This window comes from Platalea leucorodia, assembly GCF_965183815.1.
Source record: "Platalea leucorodia genome assembly, chromosome: 5".
NCBI classification, from domain to species: domain Eukaryota; kingdom Metazoa; phylum Chordata; class Aves; order Pelecaniformes; family Threskiornithidae; genus Platalea; species Platalea leucorodia.
The window spans coordinates 4079098-4101790 of NC_138827.1; positions in this window are offsets into that span (position 1 = coordinate 4079098).

The window sequence follows — 22693 nt, forward strand, 5'->3', positions numbered from 1 at the left end:
CTTTCCCTTTAAAATCCTTAAAAATAATCAAGCCCTAATCAAGATAAGATTACATCAGTATTTTGCTTTAACTTAAAACAGCAGAACAGAAGGAAAGAAGCCACAAAGCCCAACCCACCAGTAGGGATTAAATGGACAGAAAGCACTTACCTGGAAGGAAGCAAGTGAAAAACTTATTTTCCAGCTTTCAGGAATACCCAACAACCTGGTAACTTTTCAAATCACGAGATTCCTGCTAGGTTCCCATGGAGGCTTTTTAATATTACAAAATATTAAAATAAACATTTCAGTTATACCCCCCCAGGTGAAATCTTCACTGTAGCCCTCAGCGCAATACCACCTCGCAGTACCTGGTACAACGTCCTGCTGCTGGTGATGCAAGGCCAGGGACATACAGTAAGTACCAGTCATGATTTTGGACTCTCTTGGAAAGCTGCCTAACTTGTGCTCGCTGTTTAGTTTCGTTTTGATTCTCCCTGGGCATATACTCCTTATTGTATATGTCAGTCTGGCATCCACAAATCCACCCTGGATCTGAAAGAACCATGTAAGTACAGTTACCATTTGATGTGGTTGCCTCTTGAGAATAAAAGGAAAGCCGTGAGATGGTGTTTCAAGCAATCACCTTCCAAAGCTTTGCTGACTGTGGCAGAAGACTACCCTGCAGGGGTCTGCAGAAGGACCTAATGCAGCCTGTGGCACCAAAACAAACCAGGTTGGCTATTACAGTGTTGGGAAGATATTGCCATTAGGATCTCCACCTCTGCTGCCCTTTCAAAATTTTTTATTGCATAACCCAGGGAGGGGGGGGGAAGCCTGTGATGCAACACCAACATTTTAATGAGGAGTCCCCTGAAATGTTCCTCTATTAATTGGTGATAAACCCCACACATCACAGAAGCATATTAACAGAGAAGAGTGGAAGGAACTAGATCACTCGCTTTTCTGTGTAAGCCATTACTCTCCACTAGATTAGTGAGTAAAATCAGAGTAACAAAATTGACATTTATCAACAGCAAAGGTCTCCCTTCTTCCTGTACACTTCACATTCTACCTGAAGACCTTGGTCTTCAAAGCCAAGGTTGTTTATCAGTGCTAGGAAGCACTCTGAAATACTCCTGCCATTGATAACGTTTGCTCAGAATCACCAGCTACAGGGCCACCAGTATCTTAAAAAAAGTACGTAACGTGTATTAAAAAAGTAACTTAGGCTACACAAACTTGAATCTACCTGGATGCCCTTCCACTCCAGGGCTTCCAAAACTGCTACATTAATGGACTGCATTAGAACTAATAATAAAAAAACCTTATATATAGAAGTGAGTGAAATACTGAACTCGGCTCAGTCAGAAACACTGTCCATTCTCTTCACTGGTAACAGCCAAAACAACAATCCCCTTTAGGGGGGATGCAGCTCAAAGTTCTGGAGATAGGACCCTCTTGATCAGAGTGCTGTAGAAACAAAGCTCCAAGTTAAGTCAAACTAACAACAATCCTACTGAGGCACATGCAAGAGCAAGTTATAGCAGGAGGACTTCTCGGAAGAACAGAAAGTGGATGATGGGGGGCGACACGTGTATTGCACACATTGTCATCTGTAACAGGGAAAGGGGAAGAGAAGATGCTGTGGGAACAGGGAGCACTTGGGCAGTCCCACAGAAATCTAATTTACATAAGCAGCATTTAGTACTCTGCAAGGCTCAGTGACTACAATATTTAAGAAACATGAAATGGCATATAAAATATTTAAGGAACCTTTCAGTAAAAAACCAACCAAACAAGACAAAGAGACACAGTCTTGTGCATTCTTGAAGCAACACTTCAGGATGGTTCTCAGACAGGTGGTTCTGCAGTCTCCAGCAGACAAACGGGGTCTTCAACAGCAATGAAATAATCCCAGCAGTTGCTGCTGAACAAGCATGCTCAGGTAGTAATACCTGCTTTAAGCAGTCATCTTCTGAGCTGAAGCAACTGCTGAATTACTTTTTGATCCTTTTGTTGTGAAGCAAAGAACAGTATGTACTACTCTGATGCTGACGGTGAATTCATTGTAAGGGACTGGACTCCGAAAAATCTGTTGTATATCAGAACAGGTAAAAGAAATACTAGGTTGTCTATTTGATGACTAAGTTTCTAGTTTATTTGCTTAATTACCTTATTTTTTTTTCTCATAGTACTAGAAAACCCTTGTGGGTAGAGAAGTACCATGAACATATTTGTCTCCTCATCTATTAAGAATAAAGGTAGTCTACGAGGTGCCTAAATTTTCAAGCCCACAGCCTGATTTCCTTGAGAAACATGCGAAATCTCCAAGTACAAGACAGTGTTCGTTATACCCCCTCACTTAGTTTTCGCCCTGCCTGTGTCAGTGACGTTGAGCCTTGGCACTGGAGTTGTCACAATCTCATTTTCCCTTCAAAGAAAGGACTCAAAGGCAGTATCATCTGGATGTATCTTTGAGCAGTTTGCTGTTCATACAGCACAACATCCCGAGACTCTGAGGATCAATACGCTGTAAATTCTCCACTTAGAAGTACCCTTTCATATAAATCTTTCCTTCAAAGATCCGGTGGGCAGAGTTCTCCCCTTCTCATGCCCGGAATCAGCAAAGAGGACATATCTGCACAGCTGAACTCAAGAGGGGTGGCCTCAGAAGCGTCTCTGTGTATTGAACGAGACAGCGCTAGAGAAACAATTCTTCACTGGAAGAGAGTTTCAGCAGCTAAGTCAGAAGGCCAAGCAGCACAAATCCTACGTAAGTATAAATCCAGCAGTTGTGCCTTTTGCTTTCTGTCCTCCTGCCATTTCTAACTTTGGCTGACAGCGTTTCCTTTGGGAATCTAGAAAAAACATGCAATTCCCAGCAGCTCCAGCTGCAGTGATGAACTTCCTCTTGGTTAGAGGTACACAGAACTAAATCTGTTTCCTCAAAACTGGTGAAAATCCAGATAAACTTCTCTAGATTTCGTTAGTCAATCTTTACAGGTATTACAGTAAAAATAAAAATCCACTCCATGGCTTTGTTTATTTGTCATAATAACAAGGTTCAGACTTGTGGGGGCTATTCTTAGCCAGTTAGGAGGCAAAACTTAACAGCAATAACAGCTGTTAGGCTAAGAGCTATAAATTACACCGATTTGCTAAGAGCCACAGCAAGTTTAAACCCATTTCTTTTCAGAATTCTCACACAGGATAAGCCACTTACTGTTTGAAGTCTAATCTAATCCTTATTTCTACTCCTCCACTTCCCAAATCAAGTTTTATGTAGATTGGCAGGCAAAATTCTACCAGCTTTCGTCATAATAAATGCTACCTTATTCCATGAATAAGTTTACAAAATATTATCGATCCTCAATAAATATCCACAATATCAAGCTGATATTTCCTGAGCAAGAGTAGCATCCGATCAGTGCGCCATCCTACCTGTCTGTTTCATTTTAAAAGCTAAACATGACAACAAGGAAATAGCCTGTTGTGCATGCATTACTTCAAAATATTTTGTCATTAATTCTGCAAAGAAGAGGGAAACATGCCATCAGGTAAAAGCTTGTTTCATGGCAGAAGGTATTCTGGCCCAGATTTCAAGAGAATCACCTTTAACACTCTCTGCAACAAAGAGGTAACGTTTGTGTTCCCAAACCATTATAGACTCAGGACACAAGAGGAGTAAAATTCTGTTACCCCTGAAAACCAAGGACTGACAGACTACACTAGGTGGCACTGCTACACATGGCTTAGGTTTCTTTACCGTGGGTTCAAATTAAGCTTAATTTTTGAACAAATATCTGTATTGAGGGAAGTGCTTTGAGGGAGCTTTGGCAAGCAGCAAGGAAGCGCTCTCTTTGCTCTCCTGTAATTACAGGCAAGTTCTGCTATGAAGTTATTACCTAGAAACCAGCCAGTAGGAGCCTTGGTGATAATGCTGTTCCCTCCCTCAGGGACTGCATACCTGCTCTTTAAGCCAGTCCTTCAACAGTCACACACGCCATCTAAACCGAACGCTACCTTTGCAACACAGATGGGAGCCTGGTCACTGACTTTGGCAAGACAGAGAACTTGACCTGAAAGAGCTGGACACTACCAAAGACTACAAATGGCAGAAGGATGACAGGACTTCGAGAAGCCAACTGGGTTAGAGACAGACAATACAAAAGTTGTCTTTATATGATACTGTCTAAATAATGAATTAATTTAGATGTCGTCTTTGAATAACGTGAAAAGGCTATTGCTGCATTAATGGTGTTCTACAGTTTGTATTTAGACACTCATTACCCTTTTGTTTACTGTTACCACTTAATGGGACACTTCATAGTTACCAACAAATAGGACAAAATAGTTAGTAAAATGGATAGTTGCAGGCATCCAAGTGTTGTTCATATTAATTCATAGCCCTGTGCATTGTACAGAAGGATACTTAGTTAAATGTCTGTAATTTCACTTGTCTTTTAAATCTAGTTCCTTCTTAGCAACTGGAATCAACTGAAAGCCACTTGGCATTGCAATCCCAGGGGTGGGTGTTGGCCACATGGCCAGTGGGCCACCCACTGAACTGAATAAACTCAACCTTCACTTTTCTCTACAGTAGTTAAATAAAAGCAGGAATTCCAACAACCTTTTGTTCTTAGAAAATCAGAAGGGTGGAAGAGTCTGGCTGCACCACCTGCCCGAGAGAAAAAAAAAAAACAAACCACCAAACTTACAGGTCCAGAACTCAAACACTATCCTTTATTATTTCACCTCCAGTTCTTCTTGGGTAAAAAGGAAGACAGTGATACTAAAATTATCATAGCTGAAACTGGCAAGGCTTTCTTTTCAAAACACATCAAGTCTTGACACTAGAGATTGTTTAAATTAGTGCCATGTCATAACTTTCCACGAGAGTGAGTTTTCGACACTGAAAATCAGCTCCAGCCAGAGATAAACAATACATGAAGCAGTTTCCTCAATAGAAGGAAGAAGGGGAAAAAAAAAAAAAAGTTATGTTATCATCATGTCTTTTAGTCAACAGCTCAGTGTCCTCACACTGGACTGAAGAAGCCATATTCACATTCTCTTCTGCTTTATAATGCTGGAAAGAAGCAGTGACAAATCATCTACTACATATTTAAGTGAAAGCTAAGGTTCTGGAAATTATGAAGTCTCTGTTATTGCAAAATAACCACCAAGACACATATGCCATCACAGACAATTCAAACAAATGGCTAGAACCACAAAACACATGCAGGTAAAAAGGAGAAACAGGAATCCTGCTCTACATAGTTTTATTTTTGTGCTGCATCTGGCAAGAGCACAACTTATTCCTCTTCTTCCACACCTCAATGGTGGAGGATGCTTGCGCTTCAAAGTCCTATTAAATCTCATGGAGATCGGGGGAAAAAAAGCTCACGCTGCTCAGAAAACATCCCATATGCCATATTCTGTGCTGACTGAGAATGTATCCTGAGCTACTCTCAAGCCTTGTTAACTTGTATATTTGGAGATCATTGCATGAAAAGATAATAAAGGCATCACCGCTTTGGCACACCCACTCACATTTCAGCCCAAATATGAGGACACACCATCTAAGAAAGCCACCTGGAATTTGAACAGAAAGGACTTATGAGGAGAGGCTGAGGGAGCTGGGGTTGTTTAGTCTGAAGAAGAGGAGGCTGAGGGGAGCCCTTATTGCTCTCTACAACTGCCTGAAAGGAGGCTGTAGCGAGGTGGGGGTCGGTCTCTTCTCCCCAGGAACAAGCGATAGGACGAGAGGGAACGGCCTCAAGCTGCGCCAGGGCAGGTTTGGGTTGGATATTAGGAAAAACTTCTTCACCGAAAGGGCAGTCAGGCACTGGCCCAGGCTGCCCAGGGCAGTGGTTGAGTCTCCATCCCTGGAGGTATTTAAAGGATGGGTAGATGTGGTGCTCGAGGACATGGTTTAGTGGTGGGCTTGGCAGTGATGATAGGTTAACGGTTGGACTTGATGATCTTAATGGTCTTTTCCAATCTGAATGATTCTATGATTCCTGGCAATCCTGCAACTTATCTAATAGCCTAACATTTGTGGCTGTGCTTCAGAAACTGAAAGTCAGCAGGCTTTGGCCTGCATAATTTTTGAACATAAATCTACTTAGGACAACTTACTCTGTATTGCCATACAATGAAATGGAGCCAAGTTCTGTTCTCCCCTTCCACTTAAAAAAAAAAAAAGCTTTGGTGTTTCACTATATGCATAAAGGCTTGATAAAGCTGGTTGGGGTTATCACTACAGAACTTTTGATTTGCAGCCAGTAGGTGTTCAAATGCAACAATTCAAGAGTGTGAATCAAACTCCTCCTAATCATAGTGACTGGAGAGGAGCAGAGCTGCAAGGATTTGTCCAAAAGCAAGAAGGGCAGACTGATTTTTAGACAGAAGCATGAGCTTACCCTGCAGAAGTACAGTTTCTGAAAGTAGAATTTGTTATAGCCAAATTCATCTTTCATTCTAAGTTTCAGAATTTAAATCCATTGTCAAAGAAAGTACAGAAACGGAAAATTAGTGAGTCAAGTGTAGTCTCACACATCTAGAGAGGACTGTATGTTGAGTTTAATCCTACTCACACACCTTCAGAAAGTTATACTCCTATCTTGCTGAGCATCACAGAACTCAAAATCATGTTTTATTTTTTAAATAATCCTACAAGAAAGATTCCAGTGACTTAGGGGGGAAAAAACAAACAAACAAAAATGTTTTGTAGGAGTCTCACTCTTCTGTGATAAATATCAACATTTCTTTAGAACCTCCTCCCAAATCTTCTCCGATTACAAACGTCTTACACTGCAGTAGAAGAATCTTGCTAAGCAAATCAATGGAGTTTTTAACATCAAATAATCATAAAATAGGTCTTTTTACTTAAAGATATTTTTTCCAGTATAAGCAAAAAGTCAGTCTCAGTATGGGAGAATACATTTTTTTTCTTTCAGAGTAAGATCTTCACCATCTTTTCCCCAGAAAAAGAAAACACTTCGTCTGTGAACTTCAGTGAGAACTAAGTACAACTTTTTCATTCTTTGCTTGATTCAAAACAGGAAAAAAGAAAAAGTAGAACAAGAACTATGATCTTGGCAACCAAAGTGTCTTCACTGTACTAAAAAGCCCTAAAAGACAGAGTTTATAGAGGTCCCTTCTCCGAAAAAGTGAGAGCAGACATAGCTACACCAAACACTGATTTGTGGGGTTCTGTTATCTTTAAACCAAGTTTGATTCAAATTTCATGATCAGAACAGGAAGCAACAAACTGAAAGCAGACATTCCTGCTCCAGTCAGCTTTTAATATTCCTTAGCTTTGGTTTCATTTCAAGTGTGTGACTTACATTTATCCAAGAAAGGGGGGAAAAAAAAGTCAGCGTCTTATGGAAAACTGCAAAATGGAAATGTTGAAATGTATAAAACAGCTCACTGGCAGGTCCTCCTGACAGGAAGTCAAACTATTCCAACAGATTGCATCTTTCATGGAACGCCAGAAAGTATCAGGCAGTCCTAAATTATTGAACATAATCTACCACATGACTTCAATTAAGGAAAACAAACAGTACTAGCTATTACCTTTTTTAACCTGAAGATTGGCACTGTAAGAAAAAGTTCGCATATTCAGGCCTCTGATTCTGTGATGGAGTCCAAAAGCACAGAATTAAACTCTGATAGCATCCTACCGAATTCCGGCAGACTGGGGTGGTGGGGGAATCATGCTCATTTCAGAGAGGGAAACGGTTTTACATCCCATGATGCCACATGATTTGAGTACCCTGTTCTCTCTGCAGATGAAACAGGTGTCACTAAGCTTTCTTTTTTTTATGGAGAACAGGAGAGAAAACAAACATGTATATGCTGATCCAACCTAGAAGGGTAAACAGCCTCAGAGACAGGCTGCTCTGAGGTAAGGGTAAAACATGGGTTGGACTGGTCTGTTCAGAACAGGAGCTTTATCCTCAGCCTGTCCTATTCAACCGCCAGATGACTGGCAAACACTTCCCAGGGCAGATACCTGGCATACGCTAGGAGCAGCAGCACAGGAATTTGAACCAGGGGAGTTGCCCAAGCAGACTACATACAGTCAGGTTCAGTTCTGTCCTGAAGGATGTTTAATGCAGATAAGAAACGAAACAACTTCAGTAGGAAAGAATAAAAACCTGATACAAGTCACCAGGCAGGGCTGCCAGCAGAACTGCAAGCAGAGACTTAAGGACAGCCAAATTCAGTGCAGAGGTGGACATGCAGTGGAAGAACTCTTCAACTGAGAAGAAGCCTTCCCTCTCAAAAACCCCAAGAAAATTATTTGTTCCCACAAAGTGATTTGAATTTTGACAAGTCAGTGTTTTCCCTTATGTATTTTATGTAAAGCAGTCATCTTGGGTAAAGCCATTAGGAAAATTCCCCAGAAGAGCTCATATTAGTATTCCACTGCAAGTTCAAGATCTGAAAGGCAATGCTACATTCTGCAAGATTTCAAAAGAAACAGGCCCCTGCAGTTCTTCCCATTACCTAAAGTAACTTATAAATAAGTGTTTTATATGTCTTTACCTACCAGATGAACCTATAAGGCTAGTTTCCTCATGTTTCTGAAAAGCCAGACAAGATGGCTTTTCTTTCTCTTTTCTTAAATGAAAACTTTGATTCTCATGTAACCCTATCTTTCCCTAAGAGAAGAAAGGAGAGACTGGGGGGAAGACGGGACGTAAACAACCCGAGATGACAAAAAAGAAAACCAAATTAAAATGTTTGCTGTCCTCAAGCTCATTAACACAACAAAACATGGAAGCCTCTTTATATCAAAACTGAATTTGTTTATGAAATATGAGTTTGCATTCCAATATCCACTGACACATACAAATATCCCATTCAACAGTAAAGCTACTGCAGTACTTTAGTACAGGGTTTAATACAGTGGAAGTGCTTTTCAGCTGGCTGTACTACTGGTCATGGGCCTCTGAAGGGAGGCCTTCAAGGCAGAGTATCACTGTGGGATGATTATTTTCACAAGAAAAAAAAAAACCAGCACCACCACATCACTACTTATTCTGATTATGTAGAAAACAGTGAGAATATAGGAAGTTCACAAAGTAACAATTCTGTTTTTGGAAGGGCAGAGAGCGTTGTTCCCTCAGATTGTAATGGAGCCTATAATCTTTACACTCAGCCATTAGGAGAAAACAAAAAAATGACATTCCAAAGGGACAAATTCTTATTTTTCCCATTATGGGTTTAATCATTCAGTATTAAGCGACACACCTCCGCTGCAGCAGCCGGGGCTGCTTTCCCCACAGGTGGTCTTCTTTCAGCACAACGTCTAAGCTCAAAGTTCCCTGCCACGGGTGGGTAAAGGCAGGTTTCCCAGCAAAGATAAACAGCTCGGGACAAGGGAGTTCAGCTCCCATGCAGCCACACCTTGCACCTGGCAGAGCTGCAGGCACTATCAAAGCAGGCAAAAAAACCACACCAGAAAGCCTGTTTCACACCTGTCAGGCTGGTTTTAGGTGCAGGCGAGGGAGGAGGGCGAGGGAGTGACTCTCCAGCACTGGCTCTTCAATGAGTTCAATCAGTCCCCAATGTTTTCAACACAAGTGATTCAACATTTTAAGAGTCATTTTATTATGCTATGCCTTAATTTACAGCATGTATTTGTGACTTCCCTGTTTGGACAAAGCTACAAGAAGTTTGGTGTGCTTAATTTGTCACAACTATAAGGTGAAGGAAGGAGACTGCAACAGCTAGTCACACAGAAAATTTGAAAAACAGGCTTAATCTGAAAGCTGGTGCTGCTCTCACTTAGCATCCTGCCAAAAAAAACATCCAAAGGTTGGAATAAAAATGAGAGGTTGCTGTAGTTCTGGGTTAGGCATCAGAAGAACGGAGAAGATGCACACGCATGCAGCCCCCTGGTTCCTCACCCACCAGGTCTGGTTCCAGTTCCACCCTCTTGAGGAATTCAAGCGAGCACTGCCAATCAGCCATAGCAATCTATAAACTATCATGGATATTTTGGAAGAACTGCCAACCGCTTTATTGACAGTTGATTACTTTAAACCTTTGTTTTGACGCAAGTAAAAGCTCTAATCCCATTTGCCAAACATTAAAAGGTTAAGGCAGACAAGAAGGCCTGACACCACAGGAAGAAGCTTTTATCTTCTACAAATGTGACTGTCAAAACTTGCAGGGGATTAAAAAGTTCAAATATAATCTTGTTAAGACAAAAAAAAAAAAAGCCCCAGAACCTACAATCTCAAAAGTGAACACAACTTCAGGATCACAAGCTAAGCACTCTGAAGTCAAACTGGCCACATTAACACAGCATTAAGTAATCTTCTGTGTCCTTGTAGTAGCTATTACAATAAAGATTATTATTAGATCCCATATTGGGATTACAAAATAAAGTATCAAAAAGCCTTGCCTTCTCTTTCCCGAGGAACACTGCAGAAGGATATCACAGGAATAGCTTAAAGACTCAGCATGGTTTACATACACAGGGGGCTGAAACATAGTGCAGTACTGGCTGACAATATACAACAGATTCCATATGTGCAACATTGAAGCGGTTGGAAAAAGTGAATCATCTTGTACAGAATGTGATGAGCAGTTTATGGCATTTAAAATGCACACGAATCTGGATTCAGAACTTCACAACAGCCCTCACTCATAGCTGGACTCTTATTTGGGGGGGGGAAGGCTTTCTTTAAAGCTTTTTTTTTTTCCTCCTTTATAAGTATTGTACTTTTGTCTTACTGGGGTAACTGAAGTAATTTTTGTTCTCAGGTGTAAGTAACTATTTGCAAGTGCACCTTGCTAACATACAGCAGCATGCTTTGGGCAGAAGTTGTTAAACTGACACTGTACAGTATCTTGTGGTTTGCAAAAAAAAAAAAGAGATAAGAGCTCTTGCTGTGCGTGTTTTGATTAAGTTAGTGCCTGAAGCAAGCAGTAAGAGCAGCTAACTCCAAAGATGAAGATGATTTTTAAAATCTGATAGCAGTCCTCGCAAGTAGAGCTCCTTTATAGTAAAGCCTCACTGGAGAAAATGAGTGGTGTTGTGTACCTCAGTGGACTCACTGTCTCCTGTTCTTTCATATCTTTTTTTTTGTTGACCCTGAGGCTGCTGCCAGGGCCGGCTCAGCACCTGGTTGAGCAAGCAGGGCAGGGAGATGCTTGGGCTGTCCCCAGAGCCGGTCTCAGGGCGTTCGTCTGGGCTGTCTCAGCAGCTGCGATCAGCGCTTTGCTCCTGGGCTGTAACTAGTGGGACAAGCAGTCAGCAACTCATTTATGCAAACCTGAGAGGAAGGGGAGTTAGACTAATATGACAGGTTGAACACAAAAGGAACCAAATACATATTCTTGCAATTAAATAAGGATGGTTATGTATTATTGGAAACATATTGATAAATTGGGAGAATAAGTCACTATGGTGGCAGCAAGTTTGTGCATAATTAATAAAGGAATAACGAGGAAAAAATACAGGAATATTTTTTCAATTATAATTTAAGAGGCTATGAAATAGGCAACCAATGAAAGGTGAATAAACTGCTTGATATTGTTTATTCAGAAGACTTCAGTAACATAAAAGGCTCAAAGTTCTCAAAGACTCCAGATCTTTTTGAACTTCAGTACTGTCTTCCTACCACATTGACTAGAATGAATTCTGCTCTTCTCACATAAGGAAAACGGCCTGTTTCAAAAGAGAGCTAGAGCATGTCAGCAAAGAGAATATATGAAGAAACTTAATGCTGCTCTAGGATCTTTCATATCTGTGCCTTTCTGGGGCTTAAATAGAACTCTGCTCTTACTGGGCTGAGTCAAAGCTGTTCATAGCGAAGGCAGACAACAGCTACATTTAATTCTAATTAGATCCGTTAACAACAAAAAAAAACCAACAGAGTTTCTTCATCAAATGGGCAGCATTAGCTTCCTCCTAAACCACATCAGAGCTTGAACAGAAGCTGGTCATGTGGCTAACAAAACGGGACATGTGCGTGAAGAGGGAGAGGAACCGATGCCCCTTGGGATGATGCCGGGAGGTACCTCTCCGCGACAGCAGCCTCTCAGGCAGAACAGGTACTGCAGCACCAGAGACATGTGCCCAACAACAGATGTAAGCAACTCTGACCAGAGGCCCACTGGGAGGAACGGACACACAAAAATCCAGTCTCCATACAATTCATACTGTGTTCAAACCAGACAAAGCTCGTTAAAACAGAACAGAGAAATGCACCTAGGAACAGAAGTTTGCAAACTGAGAGCCAATGCAATGTTTTCTTAAGATGTGGTAAAAAGCTCCCCAGGAGCTTCTGCAACGCCATCCTGAATGGAATGAAGAAACCCAAGACAAATAACATCAATGGATGAGACTAATGGGGAAACTCAGATGAGAGCACACTGGATAAATGACTCATCCCAACAGACTTCACATATTCTTTCAGGAACGATTCAGAAATCCCATACAGCTTTTGAACTCAAGCAATTTCAATGCTGATGACAGAATGTTGCTACATCCCACCAAACCCACAACCATTTGCACCTACAAAGCCTTGTTAGGTCCATGTTTTCACAACAACTAAAGCCTGTTTTCATCTGCTAACTACAATAGTTTCCACATACATAAAAGGCTGCTAAGGACAAGACCTTTGCCTTCCAACACCTTCGCCTTCCAACACCTTCTGCAAAGCAGCATTGCACTGAGACCAGAGCAGTCCTACAAGGTTGGGGGACAGCAAGGAAACAAACTAATTTTTTTTGTTTGTGAGGAGGAAAAAAAACAGAGGGATTGAGAAAAACATGGAAAGAGCTTCTACCTTTCAACTAAATAGAAGGATAAGAAAGCAAAGAATACTCCCTCCCTTCCTTTCAGCTAGAGAATCAACCAACCAACAACCCAATCCTGGAAAAAGCAGAATTTCAGGGACCACAGCCTTACAGAAGTTACAGATAGACAGGAAATATTCTATGCTTCTCCTTTAAGGGGAATTTTCCAAGTACAATATTTTTGGGATTGCCTGTCACCATCCTTCCAAATACCCGATCCTTCTTAACGATGCCATGGACTCTGGACACGTTTAGACACTGTTCTCTACTGCCTCAAGCCAAACAACAAAGCTCTCCAGAAATTAACAGTCTATGACATGCATTTGTCCAAGGTGTAGCTTTCTCCACCCTCTCATATAAATTCACACTTTCAGAGGAATATGTCTATAACTGTTCTAGGAAAAATAAGATTATATTTTAAATATCCTAATTGTGTTATAAACCGGGTTCTTTCAGGGGGAAGTTGGGGTATTTCCCCCAACAGTTAAAACCCACTGTTTTTTCATACCATACTGCATCACCAATGTTTAGAGAAAATGCTAGATGCAAAACTTCCAACTTGACCTAGGTGAATTACCTGACAAGTAGAAGATTAACACAACAGATGGCCATGCTGTCACTAGATTGACTAGCTTCATGTATGAAAAACTTCTGAATGTGGCCCTTTTATCACTTGTTTGGAAAGTACCCATCATGTTTAGGATGATCTTTTTCCTAATCAGAGGAAAGGAAATACCTACTTCTGAATCGGCAAGCAAGAACACTTCACACAAGCTTCATATCTAACAGAACATTACCATCACATCCCTGCCTTCCCAGCATTCATCATATAAGACAAACAGACAGAAAAGAACCCACCACGTACTTACTTCACTAAAATTCCTCTGATCCACTCAGGCTACAGACATTGAGATTCTCTTCCTCCTCCCACCACCACCCCCAGCCTGCACCTCACCAAAATGTGCCCAGATAGATGTATACTATGCAGCTGGGGTACCCTGATAGCATAGGAACAGCACCTGCTGAGAGTTCAAACACCAAGTACTCAATATCCCAGGTCCAGAGCTAACATAAACAGCCCGTCTTGTATGCTATCATGATTATCCTTCTCTGTACCCCAATTAACTGGTTCAGTTAGCCTAGACACAGCTATACAACTTACAGCTCCATCTCTAGCTTACAGAAGATTTACCTTTTCAGACACCACTGATCTACAAATTCCTACCTTTGTTGCAGAGTGACTTGCTGACATTAGTACTACTTGCAGAAGAAAAAGGAATCAGAAAGATAGACATTACACCAGCCCAACAAAACTAATATTACAAAAAACCCAAAGTAGCTAACTAGTACTCTAGATGGGACAAAGGTGTTTTATCACAGCCCTAATCTTTTGAAACTGTTAAAATTAACACTTCTAGCGCTTTCACAAAACACCACTTGAAAAGCCTTCACCCATTTCCAAGGAGGTGATAAAAGCAAGCTTATCCAGACCTTGACGATAAGATTAAATTTAGATTCACAAAGAAAGGCAAATACATTATGATACTCCTGAATAGCCAGTGGAGACTGGCAAATGTGTGAATTTCAGGTTACATTCACCCACAGTTTGTACATCAACACTACTGAAAAATAGGGTTGTAGACTAGAAAGAGAAGGCATTAGGAAAAAATGGAGAATAAGATTTGAAGAAAATCCAAAGATCTGCTATGGACATGGAGGTGGTCTGCAAGTGACAGAAAATGCAGAATCAAAGCACGACCCAATACTGATTACCTACAGTGTGTCTGCTCGCAGTGCCCAAAGATTTTTGACAAAGGTTAGTAACTTGGAGGTTCATTGAGAAGATGCAGATTCACAGACACCACTAACTAGTACAGGTATGTATAAAGTGGTCATTACTATGCAGAGTTTCCAGGTAAAACATTTTTGTTTGCTTTAAGGAGGAAACTAGAAGGAAGAGAATAGTTAAGTAACAGGTAGAAGATTTAAAAAGAAAAACCCCTATTTGAATGAAGTGCCTGTCTCTCAATCAGATATACATCTACCTGCATGAAAATCTGCTGCTAGTTTAGGAGAGAGGAAAAACCCCAGCTCATCCCTTTTTAAGGTTACTGTTTTTTTTGAAATTGAAAGACTCCACACAATCATTTGACTCCAGCTTTTGTCACCTAGTAAAAGCTCTTAGAAAGAAGAAATGTAGAGATAGGTAACAAAAATCAAGGCACGGGAACCATCTTGAACGAGGACACTTGAAAAGAATGAGTCTCTTTAGCTCATCGAAAGATGAATAAGACAGTACAGAATAAAAGTAAACAAACTAGTGAATTGCATAGTTAATGTACTTCAGAAACATTTCTTGCATTATGAGTACATTCACTTTAGAAGAGGTGACAAATTCTGAGCTGGAAAAAGTAACACCTTGCAGCAGCGCATAGCTGACTCTGTCACAAAACATCACTGATGTTTATTGCTTCACTGGACCCAGAAATGGGTGAGATGATTCTATTAATAGCAATATCCACTGTTCTAAAATAAGTATTACAAAATAGCCAGAGCTTTGAAAGTGATCTAACGTCTTCAGCTTGGGAATGGGAAGAACTTTGGCCTTCTGATGGCTAAATGAACTGTCATAGCAGTAACTGTAGTATAACTGGTAGTACATTGACAGCATTGCTAAAATTAAGCATTTTACCATACGATACCTAAATATTTTAAATTTTTATATTTATTGCACTATTAATGACCAGATTGAATGCCGATATAGTCTGATTTTCCAGCAGTACTATTCCTTTCAGTCTGTGTACGCTGACCAGCCTTATCTCCTTGAGTGGAATAAAGGAGGAGATGGATAATGTGAGATGTCTAAAACATTCTCTGTGTTCACTTCTCTAGTACAAGGGCGGATAGTGGAAATTACTGGGGAAAAAAAAGAAACTATTCCATGTCCCACTTTATTATTTATTCCTTGTATTGCCTCATCTCTTCCAACTTCTGCTCAACAATGCCGTCTGTCTGACAGCAGTTGGCAGGCACAACAGCAGACAAGGCATTACGCAGTCTTGCTATCGAGAGAGAAATTCTCCTCTGTGATGTGATCTTGGTGCTCGTCTTTCCTTGCACCCCTCCAGCAAGAAGAGGGGAAAAATCTAGGAATACAGTAGATGCACCAGATAAATAATTAAAGAGCTTCTTGAACAGACCTGTTGGTGGACAAACATTACCATGGAAGTGCACTACAAGCAATTAAGAACTTAACATAGATTTGTACATGTTTCTTTACAAAAGTCATTCTTACTTTTATACTCATCTAAAAGTCCAATTCTTACAAGCCCTGCTATGAGTGGCAAGAGATCTTGTCTATGCATTTAGTGACTTCATACTTTGTAGATCATTAATGTGCTGAAATGTGTTTGCTAAGCAGTAAATCTCCTCAAAGAGGGATTACTGTTACCAACCAAAGGTTGAATATGAGAGACCCTAAAGAAGTTCAACAACCTTCCTGTGAATTTAAACCAAACACATACTACACTGCAGACTGCTCCACTGTTTGCTCCTTCAACAAAATGGCAGATGGATAGTTCCCAGTCAAAAATAATGGAGGTATATGCAACAAAACTATGGAATGCTATTTAGGACTATGCTCTTGGTAAATGAAAATTTATTAGAGCATAGAGGAAAAGATTTGTCAGTGTTTTCCAACAAAAACAGCTGGTACTTATGAGCTCTACTTATCCCATTGCACTTTTTCACATTGAATGTTGCAAAATTCAACGAGTAAAGACAGTTCAATGCCAGATCATCATTAAAGGTATTCTGTTTCTGTACATTTATCACTAGAACATACTGGAAAAATAACATACAGTTTATATTAGTTTAGTTTATATTATTGTACAGTTTATATTAGTTTATATTATTTAGAGATGCCTTGACATCAGGTCAGTTCCAGTATAATGTCTCACCTATATTCTCCTTGCTTTGTGCTGTGTTTAAACAAATCATTTTGCTCTAGTCTCAAAACCCTCTTAGATTAGGGCAGACACTTTCATTTACTCAATTATATGTATCGCCAACCATACTGGCCTAAGGACAAAATAAGAGCAATTAAAACCTGTAAACTGTACTAAAACTCAAATATTCTCTCACCCTGATGCAGTGACAGCTTCAGATAAAAAAAGACCAAGCCAAACAGGTCATCTGTCACTTTCTTCTAGTGCGTTCATGCTAACATATGGCCTTGTGCCCCAGGGAACAATTTCCAAATGCATACTATTACATACATAAAGAAACACAGAGCTTTACATGATGAATTTATACGTAACTGGGAGCAAGATAATCTTGTTGCTCTCGTGCTATTGAGGGCCATAGTTTCTTCATTCTTAAAATAAATTGTAGGTTACACAAAAATGTAAATTACCGTATGTCCTGACTGATAGATTTTATATTGGATATTCCTCTCTTCACAGAGGTCTCCAGAACAGGGGCCCTGCTCACAGATCTTTATTCCTAGAGTAATCTGTGCACATGTGAACACATTCAGGTAGAAATAGTAGGGAATAGTTAGACACATACTATTCACATTTCATCAATAGCTGTCATTTTCAGAATTTTCAGCTTCCTGATATGTATATAATGATTCACTTACCTGTGTCTAAACCTGACTAAATAGGGAACTAATGACATAAATATATCCTTAGATCATTAAAAAAAGTAATTGTTGAGAACCTTCTTGGCATGCTCAATACTCAGTACCCTCTGGTGAACTGTGCGTAGCAAAGCGTCGTGCACCTCTCCCTTGCGGGCGGTGCAGTGCTACTCACCAGACGCAGCCGCTGTGGCACCACGCTCTCATCTGGCTTTCCTGCTTATTCTCTCCCTGCTGGCTTCATTCTGTACTGTGCAGGAAATTTTGCACGTCCTACAAAGAGAGTATTTGTTTAGGCTGGCGAAAAGGAGGCTAACAGGAATTCTAGTAACTGCCTACAACTATCTGAAAGGGATTTGTGAAGACATAAGAGCCAAACTCTCCTACGTAGTGCTAAATAATATAGCAAGACCACAAATTACAGCTCTGAGGGTGCAGATAGGACATTAAGAAAACCTTTTTTACCAGGAGGGTAGTGCAGCACTGGACAGGCTGACAGACAGGTGGTGGGACTTCTGCCCTTGGCGGATTTAAGTACTTAGCTAGGCAAGCTTCTCTCAGTCTTCCTACCAACATTTTTCTGACTCTATCATTCTTCAGATGTAAGTGAAGCCCACATCACCACGAAAGTAATGCAAAAGTGCTACAATAAGAACCATATCAGATCTATGGAAATAATCATAACCACCGTCTTGAAAGGTTCATAGAATTCTTCAGACATGGGCTGATTAAGCTTTGTAACAAGTCTGGATGGCACACAAGTATAAGGTCTGTTTCATAGGCAAGAAGTGAAGTCACCAGCTAAGCTTTATGAGAAGAATAAAGCAAGCAAAGGCTCTGCAGTCTTGAACTTGCGTTCTAGCCAACAGAATAATTTACCATAGAAGAGAAGCAATATCGCCAAAACTCTCTGCCGTGTTCAATGAGCTCCCCAGGAGGGAGGGTTGGTTACCTGCCCAATCTCAAAATATAATCACTATCAATCATCATCATCATCTGATTTTGAGGCTTCTAATCATTGCTGCAAGTGCCCTTTTACCAAGCTTTTTACCTTCAGGACAGGTTCGAGAGATGCACTTGGCCCCTTTGGTTACTCCATAGGCTAAACAGACCAAGTGATTTACATAAATCACGTGGAAATAAATTGCAAAACCTCATGTGAACTCCTGTTATTCCTTTCCTTCTGAAACATTTTGGCTTTTATCTGCCATTAAATCTTTATGAATACACACCTACAAAAGTTTTGTACAGGAACAAAAATAAGATACAGATTCTTTCAATACTTTGTGCCCCTCCTTGAATCTTCGTAGCTATTAGCCACTCAGTTTAAGTGAAAGAGGAAGAAATGCAAGCCTAGATGTTAAATGAGAATATGCTTTTCCACACATCATAGGATTGTAAACAGCATCCTACATGACGTTTTAACCACAGAGAAAAGAACACAACACAGTTTAGATGGAATTCTTAAAAGGAAGAGAGATGAAGCTGCTGTGGTTTTCCGAAATCAGGCCAGGCTGGGCACTCCAGCCACAGCTCCTTCAATCCAAGCAGCCCACATGCAGCCAGCAAGACATATGTTTCCTTAAAACTGCCAGGAATGCAAAGCAATGCTAGACAAGTCTAGACTGATCGCAGGATAAATGCAAGAAGCAAAGAAGTGGATCCAGCTGTGTGGTGGATGACATTTGCCTGGCAAGGGAACGGTTACAAGCGTTCAAGTCCTGGAACCAGGCGGGAGGGAGAAGGAAACAATTTTCCCAGAAGTGCACTTGGTTCCAGAGGAGACTTCACCTCCCATCAGTGGTGAAATTCAGCTTAGCTAAGTTTGCTCTCCTCTTTGTTAGACAAATACATCTCCCTCTTTCTTAACACAAGTACGTGCAGATCAGGTTGAAAAGCCAAGTCCCGAACACAGCTACTGCACAAGTCACGCAAATCAATCTCACCCAAATCTTTCTGCTTCCACTCAAAACGCCAGATTATGCCTTTAACTGTTGCTCTCCCCATCTTTTGTAGGCACGTACCTAATGCCCCTTCAGTTATCTAAAACTTATTTGCCCAGATCCCATACTCCATCTCAGTTCCTGAACATCCGAAGGATACCCTCTCTTACACATTAAAAATAAAAATACAACTTTAATAATTTCTACTTAAAATTTACAATGCTACTCCTGCCTTCAACAAAGTCCTGCTCCTTGATCTAAATCCTACCACTGCTCAGTTTACTCCCAATGATGCTCTTCGAATTGCCCAGCTAATTGATTACCTATAACGAAGGGCGGGTGTCAGTCCTGGACAACTGGCCGGCCTGGTGGAGCACACTGGGGTTTCCTTTTGACTTGCATGTATGTATTCCCTTCCTGTGGAAACAGGGAGTGGGTCAGAGGGAAGAGGGAGGAGGGCTGTACCCGCCCGGGTCTGCAAGCCCAGGACAGACAGACCCAACTCTCTCTTCAGTCCTTTCCTTCTCAGCTTCAAATCTTCTTCCAGTCAGTCACAGGCTTTTTGTTTGAACTAATCCGTATCTCTTGTTCGTTCCCTTTATATCAACCTGATTTTTACCGTCTGCTGCGACGCTGCAACATTTACTTCCCTCCCAAAGTTTACTTAAAATTAGAATACATATAGAGCTCCCAGCTATTACAATACAGCTTCACCTGCTTTGTGGAATTATGAATATTTTCTTTATTTGGACAAAGACCTGTATGGTAACATCTGAGTATTGGCAAGTACCTACATTCAAAAACCATGAGTGAGGTCACAAGACATTTTATGATTGGCTTAAAAAATGATAGGTTTCAAAAAATGCATTTTGGGCTTCCTTTAGATGACAAAAGTATTTTCTTCCTTCTTTTTTAATATGAGGGTAAAAGGCTTTCTCGTATTCCTAGGACTGTCTTTAAGAAAACACTAAATGCCTTGAGACTCCTAATAATGTTGCAAGAGTTACAACACACTGCTGTTTCCTGATACCCTTATGCACTGTTTACGTAGTAGGAGTTAAAATGTAAAATTTGTAAGATTCGTTAATACTTCCAATTTATGTTTTTTATTAAAATTGCCTGTAAGTCACTAAAAACTGAGCTCATTAATGACAGGGCTCATGCTGTGCCCATTTCGTATTAATACCTGGAATCACTATGAAAACAATTTCCACTTTACGAGTACATACATGGGTCCAAAGCTTGCCTGTGGCAACATCCGCTTACATCAATGAGATTAAAAAATGCGTATCTGCAGGCAGAATCTGGTTCCTTGCCACGCCTGTGTCTCACGCAGCACCCCAATGCTCCCATGAAGAGCTAAGCGCCTATTTCACTGACTTCAGCAAGTGTTACAATCTGTAGAGGCTGAGTTTTCTCCCTTTTCTGTAATGCTTTTCCTGTAAGATTTGGTTAAGTGATCAGTAAATTAATTAAACTTACGTAAGAATTCAGTAGGAGTAACAGTATTGTGTTCTTCTAATGGACAGCCTTAGAAGGAGCTAACACTTACATGCATGGAGACATATCATAATAATAAAGATGATGAATTTCCAAACGGTGTACAGAATAAGCGCCTTTGTAACGTGTGCTAGTCCTCAGAAAATATGCTAATCCAAAAATTCTTTTCAGATGACCCCGTTCCTGGATTTGAGTTTTTGTGTGTACATATTTGGAAGCGTACATGTGTACATACGCACAAATTTATATGGAGAGAAGTGTATCTGCACAGCAGGCTTGCTATTGAAGTGAGAAAGCTGCAGGAATGCTGCAGTTTGCTCCATGGGGAGGGCAGCAGAACCATCTTACAGATGGGTCAGAGCCTGGGGCTCTTTATTTACAAGCGTGTTTTGCAGAACAGATTCATACAGAAAGATAGCGTCCTCCCTGGTGGAGCTGTTTGTCACTCACCTTTTGCTGCAAATAGGTAAGTCTCCTTGTGTGTTTGGACACTAATAAGAAATAAAAATGCTAAATAGCTTACTTTACAGATCAGATGAAAACGTGATTTGTTCATTCCTTACGTTCTAAATAGTTGATGTTATTTGGAATGTGCTGAGACTGAGCAGTTCTCTTGGGGGAGCAAACAGGCATATTTTCTAATGAACTCTTAATGATTTGTGATGGATTGATTAAAGATTTGTGCTTCTTTGGATGACAAGGTCAGTAACCAAAGTGACAAAATATATTTTTCCTCTAAGCAGTACAAGTGGCTACTTTTCAAAATAGTGACTTCTTGTAGGGCACTCTGACCTTGTTTTGGATTTTGTTTGTACAATGAAATCCTAGTCCTGCCATTTAAAGCACACACTCCTGCAGATTTCGAACAATGGTAAGTTTTCTGTGGCCAAGTCCTTATTACCTCTCTTTAAAAACAAGATTTAGTCTCCTGTATTCGTATCTCTAGCAGCGTGACTGGCTAGAAGTTGTTTTCTTATGTATTTGATTTGTAAAGCTATACGTTTAGAGGGTTGGGTTGCTATTGCAATTGTTTTGGCAGGATGGTAAGCAACGTACAGGTTTATTTGTAATGTATTAAGTCCTTGACATACTGTACTATACTTCAGAGGCTCCACAATTTATTTTTTGTTGTGGCTTGCCTTTAGGCCTTGCCCATTTATTTCCTTTCCTTTTCCAAACAAAGCTAGGGTTGTCAAATCCTAACGTTAAAGAATTCTAATAGCTAGATCCAGTTATGGAGCTAATTTTTAATTTACCATTGTCCGTACAACTTTAGACTAAACAGCAAAATGCTGCAAATGGGCTAAAGAGACGTGACCCACTAGCCAACAGCATCAAAATACCCTCCTGACTTAGAGGCCCCTGGACTCAATGCTTTTGCTACCATCATCCATAACCATTTTCTGAAATACTGCTTTTAAGAAGTTCTCATAATGAGATCACTGCACTGGCAAACTGCTTTGATCCAGTAATAACATTTCCAGGGGCAGCACGACACTTTGTCTTGGCTAGTGTTTGCCAGAAAATTTTATTGGTTTTCTTAAAGTAATTACAACATTAATACAAAAAGAGCATTTTCCAAGAGAACACACAAGAGTGGGGAAGAAAGGAAGGGTAAGCTCTTCCTTTTCATTTAATGTCATCTCCACAGATTTGCAGGTCCTGCAGATTAGCATGGTAAACAAAAATTTGAATTAATATATCCTGTATGTGTTTGCTGTATAAACCATGGAACATAGCTCCCTGACATGCTGCGCTGTTTATGTCCAAGTCTTCCACTTGTTGCAGCAAAGCCTTACTG